Consider the following 21896-nt stretch of genomic DNA (forward strand, 5'->3'; position numbering starts at 1 on the left):
TTCTTGTTGTAATCATCTCTTACTTCTTGTTGTAAACATCTCTTACTCTCATTGTATGTAACTTGTTGTAAACCGCTTTGAACTTATGGTATAGCGGTATATAAGAAATAAAATTATTAGTATTATTATTATTAATTATATATTTAGGGGCTAAACCGGATAGTACCTTAAAGCAAAAACATCCCATCTTGAACTTCGCACGTGCCTCCATCGGCAGCCAGTGTAGGAGTCGGTAGGAAGGGGTTATGTGATCGGACTTCTTCAACCCAAGGATCAACCTGACCGCCGCATTCTGCACCAGTTGCAGTCTCTGCATGTTCTTCTGGGAGATTGTCCGATGGGCGATGTTACAATAATCGAGATGGCTTAGTATTAGGGATTGTACCAGAATTCTGAATGATGAAGCGTCAAAGTATGCTCTAATAGACTTAAGCTTCCAGAGAGTAAAAAAACCCTTTCTGACTAGGAAGCTCACTTGGTCTTTCATGGTTAGGCCTTGGTCAAGTATTATCCCCAGAATCTTCATTGTAGGTTGAGTAGGGCAGCTGAGTTTGTTGATGCATAGTGATGTTGTGGTGACAAGTGGGTGTGGCGAGGCCACGAAGAATTTAGTTTTTTCTGGATTAAGCTTCAGTCTGAATTCTGTTGTCCATTGAGAGTGAAATGATAGAACTATTGAAATCATTGGAAATACTGAAATTATAAATGGGACACATTGAGGTAGAGCATTAATAAGAAAAATTGGAGGATCGATGACGAACTGGGTATGATCCGAAGTGGATACGAAGGGGTCATCTGCTTGAGTGACGCCTATCTGAAGGGCCTCATAAAAGCCCATAAAAGTTTCAGTGGTTTAGCCCTTTAAAGTTGATGTAGGTGCCTTTCGTTGAAGGCATCTGTAGAAGAAAGTAGACGCAATTCTAGAAGCAGCACCGATCGGCGATTGACACGCAGTAGGTGCTTGTTTTGCAGACGCCACTTCCAGAATCAGGCCCTTAGAGCGCAATTCGCTTTTGTTCAGATAAGTCTTATGAATGATAAAAAGTCTCATAACCAGCGAATACAGGTACCATCGAGCTGTAGTATGCATAGGTGAGTTTTCTGTCTGAAGGCAACTCCTACAGCGCATAACATTTATTTAGAGGTTACCTCTTCCTTCCCTGGGTTTATTTATGTTTTAGGGCTGCTTTTACTAAGGTGCACCTGTGTTTTTAGCGCACGCTACATTGCCGTGTGCGCTAACCTCGCGCTATGTGCTGAAAACTAATGCCAGCTCAATGGCGGCGTTAGCGTCTAGCATGCGTGCTTAAACCGCTAGCGCAGCTTAGTAAAAGGAGCCCTTGGTGTATAAATCACAACCAAAGCAGCCTTAGAAGACCATACTCTCAGATCTTGGCAGTACAGCCAGTATGAGTATTAAACTTCATTTCACATACCGCATATCATAGAAACATGATGGCACATAAAGGCCAAATGGCCCATCCAGTCTGTCTACTTGCAGCACCTCCACCTCTTCCCATTGGCTAAGGCTCCTAACATTTGCATCTCCTCTTCCTATAGGCTAAGGCTCTTTACACCTGCATTGTGATGTCATAGAGCTTTATGGGTATAGAAACATTGTAACATGATGGCACATAAAGGCCAAATGGCCTGTCCAGTCTGTCTATTCACAGCATCGACTATCTCCACCTCTTCCTATTGGCTAAGGCTCCTAACATTTGCATCTCCTCTTCCTATAGGCTAAGGCTCTTTATACCTGCATTGTGATGTCATATAACTTTATGGGTATAGAAACATTGTAACATGATGGCAGATAAAGGCCAAATCTGTCCAGTCTGTCTATTCACAGCATTGACTATCTCCACCTCTTCCTATTGGTTAAGGCTCTTAACATTTGCATCTCCTCTTCCTATAGGCTAAGGCTCTTTACACCTGCATTGTGATGTCATAGAGCTTTGTGGTTATAGAAACATTGTAACATGATGGCAGATAAAGGCCAAATGGCCCGTCCAGTCTGTCTATTCACAGCATCGACTATCTCCATCTCTTCCTATTGGCTAAGGCTCTTAACATTTGCATCTCCTCTTCCTATAGACTAAGGCTCTTTACACCTGTATTGTGATGTCATAGAACTTTATGGGTATAGAAACATTGTAACATGATGGCAGATAAAGGCCAAATGGCCCATCCAGTCTGCCTGTATTAGTTTTTGGAGCTTTCGGTTTTTTTTAGAATTTTGGATAAAGGATCTTATACCTGTATTTCTGGTTCTTTCTGTCAAAGGATAAAAAGGGCTCAGTATTTCTGGCCCAAATTACCCTGTTTTTGAGAAGACTGGGTCCCTGACCTTAAAGATCCAACAGGCTGTTATTAATAGGAAGTGTACCGTTTACGCGTAGAACCAATTATAAAATGCAAATGAGAAAGCATTTATTGTCAAGAATATCTAAGATAGTTAAGGTCTTCTTAATAGCATGTCTACAAGTTGGTGACATAATTGGAACTGAAGATTCATCCTTTAAAAAAAAAGAAAAAGCAACAAAAACAAAACGAGGGACTAAGGAATGAGTATGAGGAAAGACAAAAAAGGTTAGGACTCTTCAGCTTGGAAAAGAGATGGCTGAGGGGAGATAGGAAAAGCCTAAGAAAGGGAAAAAGCGTTGTATTTGCTGGATGTCAAGCGAGTCCTTCTTAGGTACCTTGAAGTTACCAACGAGTTTCACCTTTCGGATCTCTTTTTTTTTTGTTCTGACCAGTCATGCCAAGAAAGGGAGGCCGATGTCTAAGGCCTCGATTTCTAGATGGATTAAAATGGCCATTTCCTCCGCGTATGTGAGTTGTGGTAAACAGCCTTGGATCTCTTTGGAGTACTCCGCTAAAGAGTTTTCCACCTCATGAGCAGGGACTAGAGCTGTCTCGTCTGAGGAGATTTGTGGAGCGGCTACATGGTCTTCTCTTCATACCTTGTAATAACTCTTGTAACCTTCTGACAACTCTTGAGTAATCCGCCTTGAACCGCAAGGTAATGGCGGAATAGAAATCACTAATGTAATGTAATGTAATACCTTTACCAGGTTCTCTAGAGTGGATGTAGCAGCCAGGAAAAACAATGTTAACACAATACATGGTATAACGTTTTAATAGACTGTATAGAGTGTAAGAAAAGATGGATCATATAGATGGAGAAATACATAGGGGAAGACCCTACTTACCCTGGATCGATAGAATGGAATGTTGCTACTCTTTGAGTTTTGGCCACATACTAGAGACCTGGATTGGCCACCATGAGAATGGGCTACTGGGCTTGATGGACCATTGGTCTGACCCAATAAGGCTTTTCTTATGTTCTTATATGAGCCAAGTATAGGACAATCAATCCATTGTAACATCACTGATGATGTTGGCTCTAAGGCACTGTGGAATGAGGCATTATGACATAACAATCTCAGCTCTGGAATGTTGCTCTGATTGGGGTTCCAGAATCTTGCTATTCCTTGAGATGCTGGAATGTTGCTACTCCTTGGGTTTTAGCCGGGTACTAGTGACCTGGATTGGCCACCATGAGAACAGGCTACTGGGTTTGGCTCAGTAAGGCTATTCTTATCTTCTTACGTGAGGCAAATATAGGACAATCAAGGCATTGTAACATCACTGATGAGGTTGGCTCTGAGGCATCATGACATCACAATCTTAGCTCTGGAATGTTGCTTTCATTGGTGTTCCGGAATCTTGCTTTTCTTTGAGATGCTGGAATGTTGCTACTCCTTGGGTTTTGGCCAGGTACCAGGGACCTGGATTGACACTATAAAGACAGACTACTGGGCTAGATGGACCGTTAGTCTGACCCAGTACGACTATTCTTATGTTCTTACATGAGCCAAGTATAGGACAATTAAGCCATTGTAACATCACTGATGAGGTTGGCTCTGAGGCATTATGACATCACAATCTCAGCTTTGGAATGTTGCTCTCATTGGGGTTCCAGAATCTTGCTATTCTTTGAGATTCTGGAATGTTGCTACTCCTTGGGTTTTGGCCAGGTACTAGGGACCTGGATTGGCCACTGTGAGAACGGGCTACTGGGCTTGATGGACCATTGGTCTGACCCAGTATGGCTATTCTTATGTTTGTTTGATAGATAAGATAGAACAGTGGGAGTAAGAAAATAAGAGGACTAATTTCAATAAGTTGCATATGAGGTCAGTATGGTGCTTGAGATGGTATAGTATGTTTGTCTAGCATAGTGTCATCCAACCTTTTTTTTAGCTCCAGCACATTAACAGAGTAAATGCTTTTCTGGGGCCCCCAACCCACTCTGCCAATAACCCTGGTCCATTCCACCTTTAGCCCTTCCCCGCTCCATCCCCAGCATCGCCCCTGCATGAACCTAAACTCATCTTCCCTGAGCTCAGAGCCACTTCTAGAGGGCATCCGAGCATGCACGGACGTCAATGCAGTAACATTGCACGCATACACGCATTTGCACGATGTCATCATGTTGATGTCCGTGCATGCTCGGAGGCCCTCTAGACACAACCCCGAGCTCAGGGAAGATGAGACGAGGTTCAAGTGGGGGGCAGAGAGGAGGAGACGCACTGGCGCCGGCCGTGACAGACTTGATCATGTCGTGTGTTCTTGAATCCCTGGCGGCACGCCCGGAATCTCTTTGTGATACAGTGGTCCAGCAGGATGGTTCCTTCTTCCATTAAAGTCCCGGTTGAAGAGACTTGAGACATTAAAAGACAGAGTGGGGAAGAAATAGGGAAAGAAGCTGGCCTCTGAAATATCTTCCTTGTGATCATTAATTATGACATCTGGATGCTGTGAAAAGGCCTCAGGTAAATGAGAACTCTTGTGCCCGAAGAAACATGAATTTGAAGTTGCGAGGCAGCAACAGGATGGTTAAGCTCCTTAACGATGCATTTTTTTGCTTCGTTTCTCTTTGTTCCTCTTTGTTAATAGTCACATCAAACCTGTTGCCAGCGGTGCTGCTCATTCATTTCCAATTTACTTAATCTGATTGAGAATTTCAATTTCTGTTTGGAATAGTTTGGAATGACTGGCGTAAATTTCCAGTAGGGTTCCTAACTGAAGTCATTCTTACTTTTAAGCACACACAATGAGTCTTTGTGACTATATAAGATAGTCTACCTGGAACAGGGGTCGGCAACCTTTTTAAAGCAAAGAGCCATTTCATCCTTAATGTTTGACCCAAGATTTACAAAGATCTGCAATGTGTAGTGAAGGGGATTTGAGATACTCCAGGTCTCTCACTCTCTTTCCTCCCCAAGCTCTAGCTTCTCTCCCTTCTTTCTCCCCGCAGGTCTCTCCACCTCTCATCCCTCCCCCTCCCCCTCCTCCCAACCCATAGCCAAGGCTCTATCCCTTCTCCAGACCCTGACCCTTTGATCTCCCTCCCAATCTCATAATTTCCCCTCCTACCAAGAACCTACTTTGGTACTGGGTCCAGCAGTATGAGGGGGGGGGGTCTTCGGGGTAAGAGCATGGCCTTTTGTGGAAGCTCAACCCTACAATACCCTTGCCCTCTCACCTCTGCTATTCTGGGATTCAAGAGCAAGTTGGATACAGACCTTCTTGCAAATCACATTGGGGGATACGAGTAAACAAGGTTTCTCAGCAGAGAACACCTAGCTTGGCCTCCGCGGGTGCGGGTCGCCGGACTGGATGGACCTAGAGTCTGATCCGGCGAAGCCGTTTCTTATGTTCTTATAGGGCCTCCCCCCCTGGTCCTACCAAGGTACCTGGTGGTCCAGCAGGTGTCTTCATGGCAGGCTGCTCCTGTCTCCATGGGGCTGCCTTCTAAAATGGCTGCCACAATCTTTTCTATCTGCTTACAGCATTTCATGTAGTACTTTGTGCTGCAGCGAGGGGTTGCAGTAGCCTTTGTAGAAGATAGCTGTAAGGAGGCAGGAGTGAGAGGGCCATGCTCTTGCCATGAAGACCCCCACTGTACCACCAGGTACTTCAGTAAGTCTGGGGGCGGGGCCAAGGGATATGAAGTGGATCCACATGATATATCTTCATTACCTATGTACAGCTACCCTTATCTGGAAGAGAATTTTGGTTACATGCACTGAGATTTGATTTCAAGGTACACTTAGATCTGCATTGTCATGGTTAATCTATTGAGAGACTCCTGAAGCAGGCCTTGTTGGCCAAAACACGCACGTGTCGAGTCTTTGAAATAATAAAGTGCATCGTTTCTACTTGGTCATCTCCGCTGTGTTTCTGCGTGATATCATCTTGTGGGGGGGGGGGGGTTTCTCCTGCTGTGTGACAATCTACAAATCGATGATAACAGTCAAACTGCTTAAAGTGTAATTCAGAATGCAGCGGGTCGAATTTTGACATGGTTGGGGGGGGGGAATTGAACAATGCATGCGACCTCAATTTAGAAGCAACTGTATTGGCTGCCGGCAAGATATAGGATGCAGTATAAGGTTCTGATGTTAATTCATCAGACTTTATACGGGCAAGCACCATCGCAACAATGGAGTGGCGTAGTGATGGGGGGTGGGGCGGTCTGTTGGAGGGGGCACCGGCACCCCTCCTTCTCTCCGCCCCCCCGCCTCTTCCCACTCCTCCCCTCACCATTCGTGCAACCCCCTCTTCCCTTCCCCCGTTCCTCCAGCTGCTCACCGCCTCCAGCAACAAGAACTTCATGCTCCTCCAACCACGCCGTCTCTCCTACCGATGTCACTTCCGGGCGGTGAACAGCTAGAGGTACATGGGAAGGGAAGGGGGTGCGCGGGCACATGCGCGCACAGCAGGGGGGGGTTCAAGGAAGGAGCGGAGGGGGTCAGAGATGAGGGCAAGGGAGGGGCGGCACTGCCCCGGCCGCCTCTCACCCCTCGCTACTCCACTGGCCCAATAGATTTCTGGTAGGTTTTGTACATTATGGGGTCTTTTTACTAAGGCGTGCTAAATGCTAACACATACATTATATCCTATGGACACATTAGCTTTTAGTGCGCACTAGAATAGATACCGCGCTAAAAAGGACCCCTATGTGTCAACAAACCAAGCTATATTCTCAGTGGGAGGGTCAACATTGTGGAACTCATTGCCGGGTACATTATGAGCAATTTAGAGCTCTTTTGTTTAGAAACATAGAAAATGACGGCAGAAAAGGGCCATAGCCCATCAAATCTGCCCACCCTAATGACCCACCCTCATAACTCCACCCCGCTAAAGATCCCACATGCGTATCCCATTTTTTCTTAAAGTCTGGCACGCTGCTGGCCTTAATCACCTGCACTGGAAGTTCATTCCAATGATCGACTACCCTTTCGGTGAAGAAATACTTCCTGGTGTCACCATGAAATTGCCCGCCCCTGATTTTCAGCGGATGCCCTCTTGTGGTCGAGGGTCCTTGAAGAAAGAAGATATCGTCTTCCACCTCGATACGGCCCGTGATATATTTAAACATCTCAATCATGTCCCCCCTCTCTCTACGTTCCTCGAGTGAGAATAGCTGCAATTTATTTAGTCTTTCCTCATATGGGAGATTCTTGAGCCCTGAGACCATCCTGGTGGCCATTCGTTGAACCGAGTTTTGCCATTGACTTCTTGATAACAGACGAGGGGGATGATGTGTGCTACTGGGCTTTTGGTTTGTTTTATATTTGTCTGGTGACGGGTGATTTATGCCCAGATGTAACCCACCTAGGTGTTAGGCAGGAAAGACATTTTTTAAAAATAAATAGACATAAATAAAGGGCACTGAATCCGGAATGACTTTCATAGAACGGCGCTGGATGCCGATATTTTCAGGTGCTCACACGTGAGTGCTATTTACTCAATCCAATCTTATGTGGACAGGGCTCGGGCAGAGCCAGGGCGGGAACCAGAATTTCTCTGTCAGTCTGATATCCCGGTAACCTGCGTGGATAAGTTAGGGAAAAGAAGGCCTCTGCGTTCCTGGGATGGTGCCACTATCTGAATAAGATCCAGCACTGGCCATCTTATCCGGATATTTAGGGCTCCTTTTACGAAGGTGCGCTAGGGTCTTAATGCGCGGAATAGCGCACGTTAAGTTGCCACGCGCGCTAGCCGCTACCGCCTCCTTTTGAGCAGGCGGTAGATTTTTAGCTCGCGCGCGCTAATCCGGTGTGTGCGCTAAAACGCTTAGCGCACCTTCGTAAAAGGAGCCTTTAATGTTGGTCATTTTTCGGTCAGTGCCTGAATGAAAAGGGCACAGCTGTTGATATTGAAGATATCACCTAAAACTTATATATTTTTTTATTTTTATTTCTATGTGTCTGAATGCAGATATAGCATGCTTGGTACATACCATATACACCAGGGATCTCAAAGTCCCTCCTCGAGGGCCGCAATCCAGTCGGGTTTTCAGGATTTCCCCATAGAATATGCATGTGATTTATTAACATTATTCATTGGGGAAATCCTGAAAACCTGACTGGATTCCGGCCCTCGAGGATCGGAGTTGCCCTCCCCTGCTCTAAGGGTTTCTTTTTGCTGGGTATGGCTTCCTTACAGGACCTGGAGAGGAACTAACTAGACCAGGGATCTCAAAGTCCCTCCTTGAGGGCCGCAATCCAGTCGGGTTTTCAGGATTTCCCCAATGAATATGCATTGAAAGCAGTGCATGCACATAGATCTCATACAAATTCATTGGGGAAATCCTGAAAACCCGATTGGATTGCGGCCCTCAAGGAGGGACATTGAGACCCCTGAAGAACTAGATTCTCAGCATTCTCTTTCCCCCCGTCATCTATGTCACATACCCCTAGCTTGTAGCTGACACATTTTTGTGACACTTGTCTTTGAGATGTTGCAGTGCTTAAAGCATATCTTTTCAATGCTTAGCATTTTCAATACAGAAAAAAAAATGAATACTTGTTATTCCAGCTTCTGTTGTGAAGGATAAAATATTATCCTTTTGTTTTCTTATGACAGATATATTCATAATGCCCGTACGATGTAATTTATTCCTTAACAAATTATTTTGTGCATTGTTCAAGATGGTACTTTCCAGGGCTTAATTTGCCCTGGAAAGGGAGCAGGTGGGCAGGAGTTACAGGAGAAGGGAGGCTGGATTAGGGAGCAGAGTGACTGTTCTCTGATCTGTTCCAGACTCATCCCTGCAGGCTTCTTGGAAGAGCATCAAACCAGGACACGCCCTCCAACTCCAGACAGCCTGGAAACGATCCTAATCCCATTTCTTACCAAACCTCTGGAACAGCCTGCTTCCTCATATCAGAGCCCAGCATCAGTAAGTAATCCTATATGAAGATATATTGCAACACACTTTATGTAAACCCTATATTGTAACACCGTGAATGTAAACTAACCTGTCATTCTGGGACAGACTGAAGGTCCATCAAACCCAGTATACTCTTTTTCAACAGTGTCCAACACAGGTCAAAGTATCTGATAAGATCCTCAAGAGTAAAACAGAATTTATGCTGCTTCTCCTAGGAATGAACAGTGGATTCTCCCAAGCCATTTCAATAATGGCCTATGGTCTTCACTTTTAGGAAATTATCCAAACCTTGTTTTAAACCCTGCTAAGCTGACTGATTTCACCACATTCTCTGGCAACAAATTCCAGAGTTTCATTACATGTTGTGTGAAGAAATATTTTTCTCCAGTTTGTTTTTAATAGCTTCATCACATGCCCTCTTGTCCTAGAAGGGAGAACTGGAACAGAGCGCCCCTGCTGTTCTGGAGGAGCTCAGTCAAAAGACGCTATAAGGGCAATAGACTCAACTACTTGGCTGTTGAGTGACTAAAATACTGATGCAAACCTTGAAAAAAGTCACTCTGTAAGGTCAAAATGTATTAACCAAAATTTAATATATTTAAACTCCTAATTGAACTCTGCTCAGAGACATGAAGGCAGAAGACTCCGCCTCACCACCCAATCATCGCAGTGCTCATTACGAATTTGAATTGTTGCTATTAGTAGTTCATTATACTGTCAAAAACTATTAAAGGTATAGAGTAACGTCTCTTATTAATGACTTGAAGATGTATTGAAATTAATGAGACTTAACTTAGGAAATTCATTGGTTCCGACGTGCCACGTTTCGGTACTGCTTCAGGGAACCGACATTAAGTTTAAATTCAACTTCAAACTGGAGGTGAAGTCTCAATAGCTATGGACGAAGTAACGTATTCTCCAATACTTTGTTTTTTCTTACTGCTCCGTTACTTTGTCCATGAACACTGCGATGATCGGGTGGTGAGGCGGAGTCTTCTGCCTTCATGTCTCTGAGCAGAGTTCGATTAGGAGTGTAAATATATTAAATTTTGGTTAATACATTTTGACCTTACAGAGTGACTTTTTTCAAGTTCTGGGGGAACTGGCACAACTATGTTCCGGGTCCAGAAATGAATCCATGATACTTTCACACAGAAGTATAAACCAACAGTGTTTGTTGAGACAGTTAGATTACACCTGTCTTGGAAGACCCCAAGCCAGCCAGGTTTTCAGGATATCCATAATGAATGAGACAGACACGGGGGAAGCTGCTGCTTGCCCTGGATCGGTAGAATGAAATGTTGATACTCTTGGGATTCTAGAATCTTGTTACTCTCTGGGATTCCGGAATCTTGCTATTCTTTGAGATTCTGTATGGAATGTTGTTACTCTTTGGGATTCTAGAATCATGTTACTCTCTTGGATTCCGGAATCTTGCTATTTTTTGAGATTCTGTATGGAATGTTGTTACTCTTTGAGATTCTAGAATCTTGTTACTCTCTTGGATTCCAGAATCTTGCTATTCTTTGAGATTCTGTATGGGATGTTGTTACTCTTTGGGATTCTAGAATCATGTTACTCTCTTGGATTCCGGAATCTTGCTATTCTTTCAGATTCTGTATGGAATGTTGTTACTCTTTGGGATTCTAGCATCTTGTTACTCTCTTAGATTATGGAATCTTGCTATTCTTTTAGATTCTGTATGAAATGTTGTTAATCTTTGGGATTCTAGAATCATGTTACTCTCTTGGATTCCAGAATCTTGCTATTCTTTGAGATTCTGTATGGAATGTTGCTACTCTTTGGGTTTTGGCCAGCTACTAGTAACCTGGATTGGCCCCATTAGAACAGGCTACAGGGTTTGATGGACCGTTGGTCTGACCCAGTAAGGCTATTCTTATATGTGTGCATAGAAGGCATGGGGGAAGCCATGTGTATTCATGTGCCTATCCTAGAAACCCAGCTGGTCAACTGGTCTCTTATGACTGGATTAAGAACCATTGATGTAGATTATCAGAAAACAGAGACCAGTTTGAGGACAATTCTACATAAGATATGCCTGCCTTAATCGCATCTGACATGTGTAAATGCAGACTGGGCACCACCTACTCGCATTCTTGCCCAAAGCGCTATTCTGTAATCACGTACAAAAGTGACATACCACTAATTCTATAAAAAGAGCCAAAAATTGCACGTGCAGCTTAATTGAATTGCAAGCTAATTAGGTCTTATGGATAATCCTCAGGCTGCTTCAGGACAATGGTCCGACTATCTTGTGCTCTGTCCTACAGCCAATGCCCACTTTGTGATCCATGGTCATAGGGTTACCAGACTGTCTGGGCGACTGGCCGGATTTTCAAAACCCAGCACTTTGTCCAGGTTTTGGAAAAACTGGTAAGATTGGGGCCGAGTCTGGCATGAATCTGTGCATGTGCAGATGCGACACGGTGACATCACACTCAGACGTGTGACGACATCACGCGTGAGCAGAAACATTCCATAACTCAGCCCGAAGAGGTGAGGAGAAGAAAACGGTGACGAGAAGAAAACGGTGACAGAGTTCAAACGAGCGTGGGATGAACTCGGAGGATCTCTAATCAGAAAATAATGGGTATATATTGAAGGAACTAGGGCCGGTACTGGGCAGTCTAGTATGGTGTGTGTCCGTATGTGGACATTCAGTTGAGGACGGGCTAGGGAGGGCTTTGATGGCTGAAATGGTGAAGATGGGTAGAACCTAAGCACACTACCGGGCAAGACTCTGGGCCTCTGGCCCAGAAATATCTAAGAAAAAAGGACAATTTTAATTAAGTGATTGATTGGGAAGACTGGGTGGACCATTCGGGTCTTTATCTGCCATCATTTACTATGTTACTACGTTATGTATGAGACAATCAAATCTCGATAAATAAAGTGCTTTTATATTCATTGCATGCAAAGGTGCGTTTATGTGACTATTTTTAATGAGATTCTTAATGAGGTCTGTCACTCAAAAAAGGTTACGAATCATTGCATTAGAGTCATTTTTAGACACAAAACAAAATTGTCCTTTTCTGTGTATTTAGGGTTTAGACTAGATTTGGAACTGTCATCTTAGTTTTCATTCTTCCCTTCTCTCTCTGACCTTGAGCATGCTCTGCTCAACCTTGTCAGCCAGCGTGCAGTCAGGTTGTTCCTCGTTTATAACAGAAAGATTCTTACACGTTCTTTCATAGATGGTTTCTTTTCAGTGCTACCTACCTCGGTGGCCATATTTCGTCTGCTGAATGCTGCTACTACCAGCACATTGAGTTAAGCCCTAATTTATTTCAAGCAAAAGACTTTCAGAAGACAGAACAGGAAAAGAAACAGAAGCAAACAGAAAAATGGAGACGAGGGAAAAGAAGAGTCACATTAAGTTGGGTATATGAAATAGATATGCTTTCGGTGATGTTCTAGGTAGTGTTAGTTAACCTTTAAAATAATAAGGGCAAAAAAAAACTTTGAAAGCTGGATTTCGGGGGATCCAGGTACTAGTGACCTGGATTGGCCACTGTGAGAATGAGCTACTGGGCTTGATGGACCATTGGTCTGACCCAGTAAGGCTATTCTTATGTTCTTACGTGAGCCAAGTATAGGACAATTAAGCCATTGTAACATCACCGATGAGGTTGGCTCTGAGGCATTATGACATCACAATCTCAGCTCTGGAATGTTGCTCTCATTGGGGGTTTCGGAATCTTGCTATTCTTTGAGGTGCTGGAATGTTGCTACTCCTTGGGTTTTGGCCAGGTACTAGTGACTTGGATTGGCCACCGTGAGAACTGGCTACTGGGCTTGATGGACCATTGGTCTGGCCCAGTAAGGCTATTCTTATGCTCTTAAAATGCCAACAAAGAAATAAAGAAAGGACTGTCAGGCAAAGGATTGGTGCTGGACCATTGTCCAAATTTGTGGACATTTATTTAAAGCCACATGTGTCTATGTGTCTCTTGTTCAGGATTAGAACTTAAGAATAGCCATACTGGGTCAGTCCAATGGTCCATCTAGTCCTGTGTCCTGTTTCCACAGTGGCCAATCCAGGTCACAAGTACTTAGCAAAAACCCAAATAGTAGCAACATTCCGGAACCCCAAAGAGTAGCAAGATTCCAGAATACCAAAGAGTAGCAAGATTCCAGAATCCCAAAGAGTAGCAAGATTCCAGAACCCCAAAGAGTAGCAACATTCCAGAATCCCAAAGAGTAGTAAGATTCCAGAATCCCAAATAGTAGCAAGATTCCAGATTCCCAAATAGTAGCCACATTCCGGAACTCCAAAGAGTATCAAGATTCCATGCGGAATCTCAGAGTAGCAAGATTCCAGAATCCCAAATAGTAGCAAGATTCCAGAATCCCAAAGAATTGCGGAATCTCATTCCTGTACAAAATGCATATTATTATTATGTTTTGTATTAAAACCTCAATAAAAAATTTATTGAACGTAAAAAAAAAAAAAAGATTCCAGAATCCCAAAGAGTAGCAAAATTCCAGAATCCCAAAGAGTAGCAAGATTCCAGAACCCAAAGAGTAGCAACATTCCAGAATCCCAAAGAGTAGTAAGATTCCAGAATCCCAAATAGTAGCAAGATTCCAGAATCCCAAATAGTAGCCACATTCCGGAACTCCAAAGAGTATCAAGATTCCATGCGGAATCTCAGAGTAGCAAGATTCCAGAATCCCAAATAGTAGCAAGATTCCAGAATCCCAAATAATAGCAACATTCCAGAATCACAAAGAATTGTGGAATCTCAGAGTAGTAAGATTCCAGAATCCCAAAGAGTATCAAGATTCCAGAACCCCAAAGAGTATCAAGATTCCAGAATCCCAAAGAGTAGGAACATTCCAGAACCCCAAAGAGTATCAAGATTCCAGAATCCCAAAGAGTAGGAACATTCCAGAACCCCAAAGAGTAGCAACATTCCAGAACCCCAAAGAGTAGCAACATTCCAGAATCCCAAAGAGTGTCAAGTTTTAAGAATCCTAAATAGTAGCAATGTTCTATGTTACCGATACCAGGGCAAGGATTGGATTACCCCATGTCCAAAGCTTTTTTAAACCCATCTACAGTACGTCAACTGCTTTTGCCGCATCCTCTGGCAATGAGTTCCAGAGCTTAACTATATCCTCCAAGTGAAAATATATTTCCTCCTTTCGGTTTTAGAACTATTTCCCTGTACCTTCATTGAGGGGGGAAATTCTAAAACCAGTGCCTTTATGTAGGTACCGGTAGGCACCCTACAGGCGCCTAAGTTAATTGAAAAATGCCATTAGGAATGGCAAAAAAAACCGCAGAAAGGTTAAAGGGCCTATTGGTGCATAAATAAGTCCCTGGAATCATGCCCATGTAGGTGCTTTATAGCAGTGGCATAGTAAGTGGGGGTGAAGGGGATGGTCTGCCCCGGGCACCCCTCTTCCTTTCTGTCCCCCCCTTGCCTCTTCCCGCCATACCTCTAATTATTCACCGCCACAAGCAACAACTTCAATGTGTTCCTTGTGACTGCATCAGCTCTCCCGCTGATGTCACTTTCGGGTGCCCACATAGGAGGTGACATCAGAGGGAGAGCTTCTGGGATCACGAGGAGTACATTGAAGTGTGAACAACTACAGGTACAGGGGAAGGAAAATGAGCATGGAAATGAGAGAGGGGCACCTCCCCCATGACCCTCTCACCCTCGCTACACCACTGCTTTATGGCACCTAACACCACTATGGGCGTGGCTAAAGCCAGAAGTGATATCAGGCACCATAAAGCACAATTCACAGCATAGATAAGTGCCGGAAATGTAGGCCTGGAAAATCCTTGCCTACATTTACGGTACCTATTTGTCCCGGAAATGCGACTCTGTATACAGCACCGCGGCATGATTGACACGCGATTGGCGGCTGCTTTGTAGGTGGCCATTGATATCGGTGCCATGTATAGAATCCAGGACCTGAGTGTCCCCTAGTCTTTGTAATTTTTGGTGAAGTAAAAAAATCGAGATGTTTGAAATGTTCATGAATGGCTTTCCCCCTTCTTTCCTTCCTTTAAAATTTTGATTTCAACTTCAATGTAATTTTATTCTTACCCTTACCCCAGTACTTCTCGTATCAAATTTGTCTTGTCTATGTTTTTTATATACTGCCCCCTTTTTCTTTTAATCTAATTTTAGCATTGTAAACCGACCAGATACTAAATCGGATGAAGCAATGGATGACTGAATTCAGACTAAAGCTAAATTCAGAGAAAACAAAATTTTTTATGGCATCGCCACGCCCACTTGACACTAAAGCACCAATGTGCATCAATAATCTTAGTTATCCCATTCAACCCACTATGAAGGTATTGGGAGTAACACTAGACCAGAGCCTGACCATGAAAGACCAGTTGGACTCCTTGGTCAGAAAGATTTTTCTCACCCTATGGAAGCTTCGGTCCATTAGAGCATATTTCGATGTCTCATCATTTAGAATTCTGGTACAATCCCTCAAACTGAGTCAACTCGATTATTGTAACATCGCCTACTTGGCACTCTCCCAGAAGAACATGCAACGATTGCAACTGGTACAAAATGCAGCGATTAGACTACTTTGTGGACTGAAGAAGTTTGATCACGTGACACCTTCCTATCGATTTCTGCACTGGCTGCCGATGGAGGCACGTGTGAAATTCAAGTTTGATTGTTTTTGATTCAAGGTACTTTACGGCTAAGCCCCCAAATATATAACAGACCTTTTCTCCTTCACAACCAACAGATTCAGGAGAACCTCACATCTGAACTTTGTTTCTCCATCGGTTAGAGGTTGTAAATTTAAAAGTCATCGCCAACATCTTTTCTCACATCAAGCAGCATTATGGGGTAAAGACCTGGAACAACTGCTCGTGCCTACTACTTATAGGGAATTTAGGAAACGCCTAAAAATCCATCTGTTCCTCAAATACTTAGGAAACCAACCTGTACAATCTTAGTCCTCAACAAATGATCTTTAAAACTGAACTTTGTTTATTCCACTCGATCTGTAATACCTTTTAATCATTGTAAACCGCATAGAACTTCACGGTCCTGCGCTATATAAACTCTTATTATTGTTATTGTCGATGGTCAGTATATCAAATTTTGAATACACTTTTTGCCTGCAAGCATGTCCTAACTGGTGCGTCAATTAACTTTTAGACTATTGTTTTGCAGGGGATATGGCGTGAGCGGACAATTGGCGCAGAAAAGTTAACTAGTTAGTATGTTCATATGAGCAAGTGTCGACAGCTGGCACTGAGTTATTGCAGAGTACAAAGGGGTGCTGAAAATTTCTCAGCCCAAGCATCCTACTTCCTGAATTCCGAGCGTTATTTTGCCGCTGGAGCTGAAAAGAGTGTTATTAAGTGTGAAAAGAGTGTATTTTATTAAGTGCTAATTTGCAGAAACAGAATTCTACATTCTCGTCTTGGTTTGGCTGAGAACTTTTCAACACCCCTCGTAATGTGAAGAGTTTCAGTGTCTGGCAACCAGAGCTGAGGCTATGATGTCATAATGCCTAATTCCACCAATAAAAGCCAACTTCTTCAGTGATGTCACAATGGCTTGATTGTCCTATACTTGGCTCACTTTTATTACATAAAAGGGGGTGCTGAAAGGTTCTCAGCCCAACCAACCAACTTCCTAAATTTCTGAGTGTTATTTTGCCACTGGAGCTGAAGAGAGCGCTTTCTTATTTTGTTAAGCGCCAATTTGCAGAAACAAAATTCTAAGTGTTGTCATTACTTCAGATTATTGATTGTACTAAATCTACCAAATCATTCTCTTTTTGGTTGAGCTGAGAACTTTTCAGCACCCTCTTGTACTCAGCACCTCCTAAATAGGATTCAGTTAAGTGCTTCTGTATTAACATTTTATAAGTAACTAGTCTTTAAGACTATTACATTAACGGGTGCTAGAATAGATGTGTCTATCTGTCTGTGTTTCTTTCTCTCTCTTTCCTTGGCCGCTGTCTATGTCCTTCTGTCTTCCCTCTCCCCCCTCCCCCCCCCCCCCGAGCAAAGCTGTCTGCCCCCAGCACACCCCTCCCCCAAAGCAGCCCCCTTTCCCTCTCCCTGACTGTCTCTCCATGGCCCCCCTTCGATATTCCCCCCAGAGCAAAGCTGTCTGCCCCCCAGCACACATCTACCCCCAAAGCAGCCCCCTTTCCCTCTCCCTAACTGTCTCTCCATGGCCCCTTCTGTCTTCCCCCACAGAGCAAAGCTGTCTGTCCCCAGCACACCTCTCCCCCCAAAACAGCCCCCTTTCCCTATCCCTGTCTCTCCATGGCCCCTTCTGTCTTCCCCCAGAGAAAAGCTGTCTATCCCCAGCACACACCTACCCCCAAAGCAGCCCCCTTTCCCTCTCCCTAACTGTCTCTCCATGGCCCCTTCTGTCTTCCCCCAGAGAAAAGCTGTCTACCTCCAGCACACACCTATCCCCAAAGCAGCCCCCTTTCACTCTCCCTAACTGTCTCTCCATGGCCCCTTCTGTCTTCCCCCCAGAGCAAAGCTGTCTGTCCCCAGCACACCCCTCCCCCCAAAGCAGCCCCCTTTCCTTCTCCCTGACTGTTTCTCCGTGGCCCCCCTTCTGTATTCCCCCAGAGCAAAGCTGTCTGCCACCCAGCACACACCTCCCCCCAAAGCATCCCCCTTTCCCTCTCCCTGTCTCTCCATGGCCCCTTCTGCCTTCCCTCCCCAGAGCAAAGCTGTCTGCCCTCCAGCACACCCCTCCCCCTCAAGCAGCCCCCTTTCCCTCTCCCCCTGTATTGTTCCCGTTCTTACCCTCCCTCCATCCCAGCGTCTACTGGCCTGCTCTTCTTCAAAGCAGCCTGCGATCGTGGCTGGCTTTAGCGAACCTCGCAGGCCGCTCTCCAACTCGGTAGCACATTCCCTCTGACGCGATCCCATGCGTCAGAGGGAATGTGTTACTGAGGTTGGAGAGCAGCCTGCGCAGTTCCCTAAAGCCGGCCACGATCGCAGGCTGCTTTGAAGAGGAGGATCAGCGGCGGCTGCGGTTGGTGAGTAAGGGCGGGAGGGGGGGGAGCTCCAATGTGTTCCCTGCTGAGGACGCGGGCAGAGAGAGAGCTTGCCTGCGCTTCCTCCAGCGGTTGGTGAGTGAGGGCGGGAGGAGGGGAGTGGCCAGAGTGATCCCCGCCGCCGCGTTCTAAAATAGAATCCTGCCACAGATCAGAAAACACGGCCGCAGGATCACAAAACCCTAAGTGCGCATGCGCGCTTAGGGTTTTATTATATAGGATGCATGCTAATGTAAGCATTAATGTACAACCTAGAAAAAACCCTATTCAAACATGCCTTAAATTGTGTCATGTTGAATCTGGGTTCAGTGTGCGGCAAAGTTCCACATTAAGATGCGGTAGGGCCATATGTTAACATCCTTTAGTAAAACAGTTCCTAAATATGGAAATTGGTAAACGTATCCAGTTTTGGCAAACCTATTATATAATATTACAATATTTCACAGAAATTATTTCAGTGAACTTATTCGACTTCTCAACAAAAGGCAATCATCCAAAACTTTCATACAAAGGAAGCAAAGACGCAAGGCTATTCATGCTCATTATACGAGGGTCATTTCATAAATAATGCACACTATTTTTTTAATTTACAAGTTTTGTTTAATTTTTTCAACAATTTCTTTACAATTCTTCAATATAGGGCTCCTTTTACGAAGCCACGTGAGTGGTTTAACAAGCGTAATAGCGCGCGCTAATTTGCCGGCCGTGCTAGCCGCTAGCGCCTCCTCTTGAGCAGGCGGTAGTTTTTCGTCTAGCGCGGGCTAAAATGTTGCGTGCGCTAAAGCCGCTAACGCGGCTTCGTAAAAGGAGCCCACAGTCTCCATGCTTTGCGATGACCGAGTCTCAACGTCCGGAAAGTTTCATTATTCTGTTCAAGACACCGTTTTTGTTCAGTTGCCGAATGGCTCGGGTACCGGCGGAAGAAAGCTCTTCCAGAGATGAAAATGATGTCCTCGCATAGGTTGTTTCAACTTTGGAAAAAGGTCGAAGTCTGGTGGACTCATGTCTGGACTGTAGGGAGCAAGAGGTAACACCTCCCAGCCGTATTCGCGTAGTTTTTCAATGACGACATTCCCTATGTGCGGGCAAATGTTATAGTGAAGAATGAGTGGCCCAGCCAAGAACAACTGAGGTCAGATTTTGTGCATTTTTCTGCGCATTTTTTGTAAAAAATCACGATAATACACTGCTATGACACTCTTCCACATGGAACTTTGTCTTTGATGATGATGCCTTCATGATCATAAGCAAAAATCATCATTTGTTTGACTTTTGATTGAGCTCATCAAAATTTCTTTGGTCGTGGGGAAGATGGAGCTCTCCTCTTGTCATTGAAAAACTACGCGAATATGGCTGGGAGGTGTTACCTCATGCTCCCTACAGTCCAGACATGAGACTACCAGACTTCGATCTTTTTCCAAAGTTAAAACAACCTATGCATGGACATCGTTTTGCATCTCTGGAAGAGCTTTCTTCCGCCGTTACCTGAACCATTCGACAACTGAATAAAAATGGTGTCTTGGATGGAATAATGAAGCTTGGGACTCGGTCTTTGCAAAGCAGGGAGACTATATTGAAGGATTGTAAAGAAATACTTGAAAAAAATAAAACATGTAAATTTTAAAAAATAGTGTGCATTATTTATGAAATGACCCTCGTACAATTTGGAAACTCGTTTAGGAACTTGTGACCTCGCACTGCCTTCTTGTTTGCTATCTCAACATCCTCTAATAGTATGTTATATGAAGAATATAAGTTTTGCACCCAGAAGTATATGGTACATATCAGTATAAATTCAGACATCTCAAAACAGCTGAAACAAAATTTGGAGCATTTGAGAGGGGGGGGGGGGAAGGAGGAGAAGAAAAAAAGTTATGGATTTACTACTGATTTTGAAAAGCAATGATGCCATAATAGGGAATTGACCAAGGTCACAAGCTCCTTAAAAAAGAAGCAGACACGACTGTGATAATTAAGATTTTATTCCAAAATATTTCAAAATGTATTAGCAAAACATGACATAAAATGAAAAGAACCCCCCCCCAAAAAAAAAAAAACATAAAACTTCAAACAGGATGCTTTTGCTGAATTAACTCGGAATATAATATACACCATCCATGTGCATATATATATGTTTTGCAAAACTGATAAAAATGTCCATGGAAAATACATGGCTGTCATATTTGCATCTTATGTCTGTTCAGAAAAAATTAAACGATCATAGATGAAAGAGTAGGGTCATATAATCAGTAATAAATCCATAGAATGATCTAGCAATTTCCAAAGGTCACCAGGCCAGTGTTTCAAGCAGAGACTTCGTTGAAAAGTCATATTTTCAGATATTCCTAGATTTCTGACTTTGTACTGATAGTCTGGCTTTTAAAACTGACATTATCTGTTGATGATTAATATTTTTTTTTTTTTCAGTTTTCTTCATCAGTCTTAAAATTAACTGCAGTTTACTTCCAGGAGCAAAAAGCTGTCTTTTCTCAGGCTTGAATAAGAGGACAAAAAGTCACTTGTCCTAAAAGTTAGCTACAATTAAACAAATTGAAGAAAAAAAAAAAAAAGAAATTAAAAGTAATGCACATTGTAATGCAGAATTCTATGTTGCAAACTCTTGAAGCATGCCGTACAAAGAACGACAGAAACAGTAGAGAGAATCCTGGTGATGGCTGGCACTAGAGAATGACTCGGGGACAAATTTTTCACCGTCCCCCACGGGAACTCACCTTTCCCATCCCGTTTTGGCAAGTTCTTTTCCTGTCTCTGCCCCGTTCCTGCAAGCTTCGTCCTCATCTGCACAAGTCTCGAACACTTTAAAATCAGTACCGTAAGTAAAGTATGCAGGGCTTTGGTGCGCTGACAATCCCGCGGTGACATTTGCATGCAGGACAAATGCGTGCCCGCAGCTTCTGCTGTCCCCGTGTGCCCTCTGAGAGGGGGATTTGGGGGGGCAACCCCCCGTCTACACTTAGAAGTGCTCACGCTCCTGTTGGGGGAGGGTTGGGGGGACCCCCCCCCCCATACACTGAAAACTCCTGTTCTCCTTCCCTTTTTCAGGGTGTCAGGTCAAAAGCGCGCCGGGACAAAGGCGCGCCCAGACAATTGAGCGCAGCGCGGAGGCGTGCGCCGCTCAAAATTACTGTTTTTAGGGCTCCGACAGGGGGGCGTGGGGAGGAACCCCCCCCCACTTTACTTAATAGACATCGCGCTGCATTGTGGGGGCATTGTGGGGGGTTTGGGGGGTTGTAACCCCCCACATTTTACTGAAAACTTCACTTTTTCCCTGTTTTTAGGGAAAAAGTTAAGTTTACAGTAAAATGTGGAGGGTTACAACCCCCCAAACCCCCCATAACGCTGGCGCGATGTCTATTAAGTAAAGTGGGGGGGGTTCCCCAACAAAACCCCCCGTCGGAGCCCCTAAAAACAGTAATTTTGAGTGGGGCGCGCCTCCGCGCTGCACTCAATTGTCCGGGCGTGCCTTTGTCTTTCGCGCCGTTGTCTATGAACCCTTTTTCGGTCTTCGGGAGTTTTCAATGTGGTGTGGGTGTCCCCCCACACCCCCTCCCAATGGTGTAGTAGGGAGTTCCCCCCCAAC

The 21896-nt window shown here is 44.3% G+C and overlaps 1 protein-coding gene across 1 annotated transcript in view; it reads right to left on the reverse strand.

Annotated features, from left to right (window-relative positions):
- Window positions 1-21896, reverse strand: part of GRIK2 (glutamate ionotropic receptor kainate type subunit 2) — a 1206237-nt gene that overhangs the window by 23468 nt on the left and 1160873 nt on the right. The gene's annotated exons all lie outside the window — the stretch shown is intronic.

This window comes from Geotrypetes seraphini, chromosome 3 (genome assembly GCF_902459505.1).
Source record: "Geotrypetes seraphini chromosome 3, aGeoSer1.1, whole genome shotgun sequence".
In the NCBI taxonomy this organism is placed as follows: domain Eukaryota; kingdom Metazoa; phylum Chordata; class Amphibia; order Gymnophiona; family Dermophiidae; genus Geotrypetes; species Geotrypetes seraphini.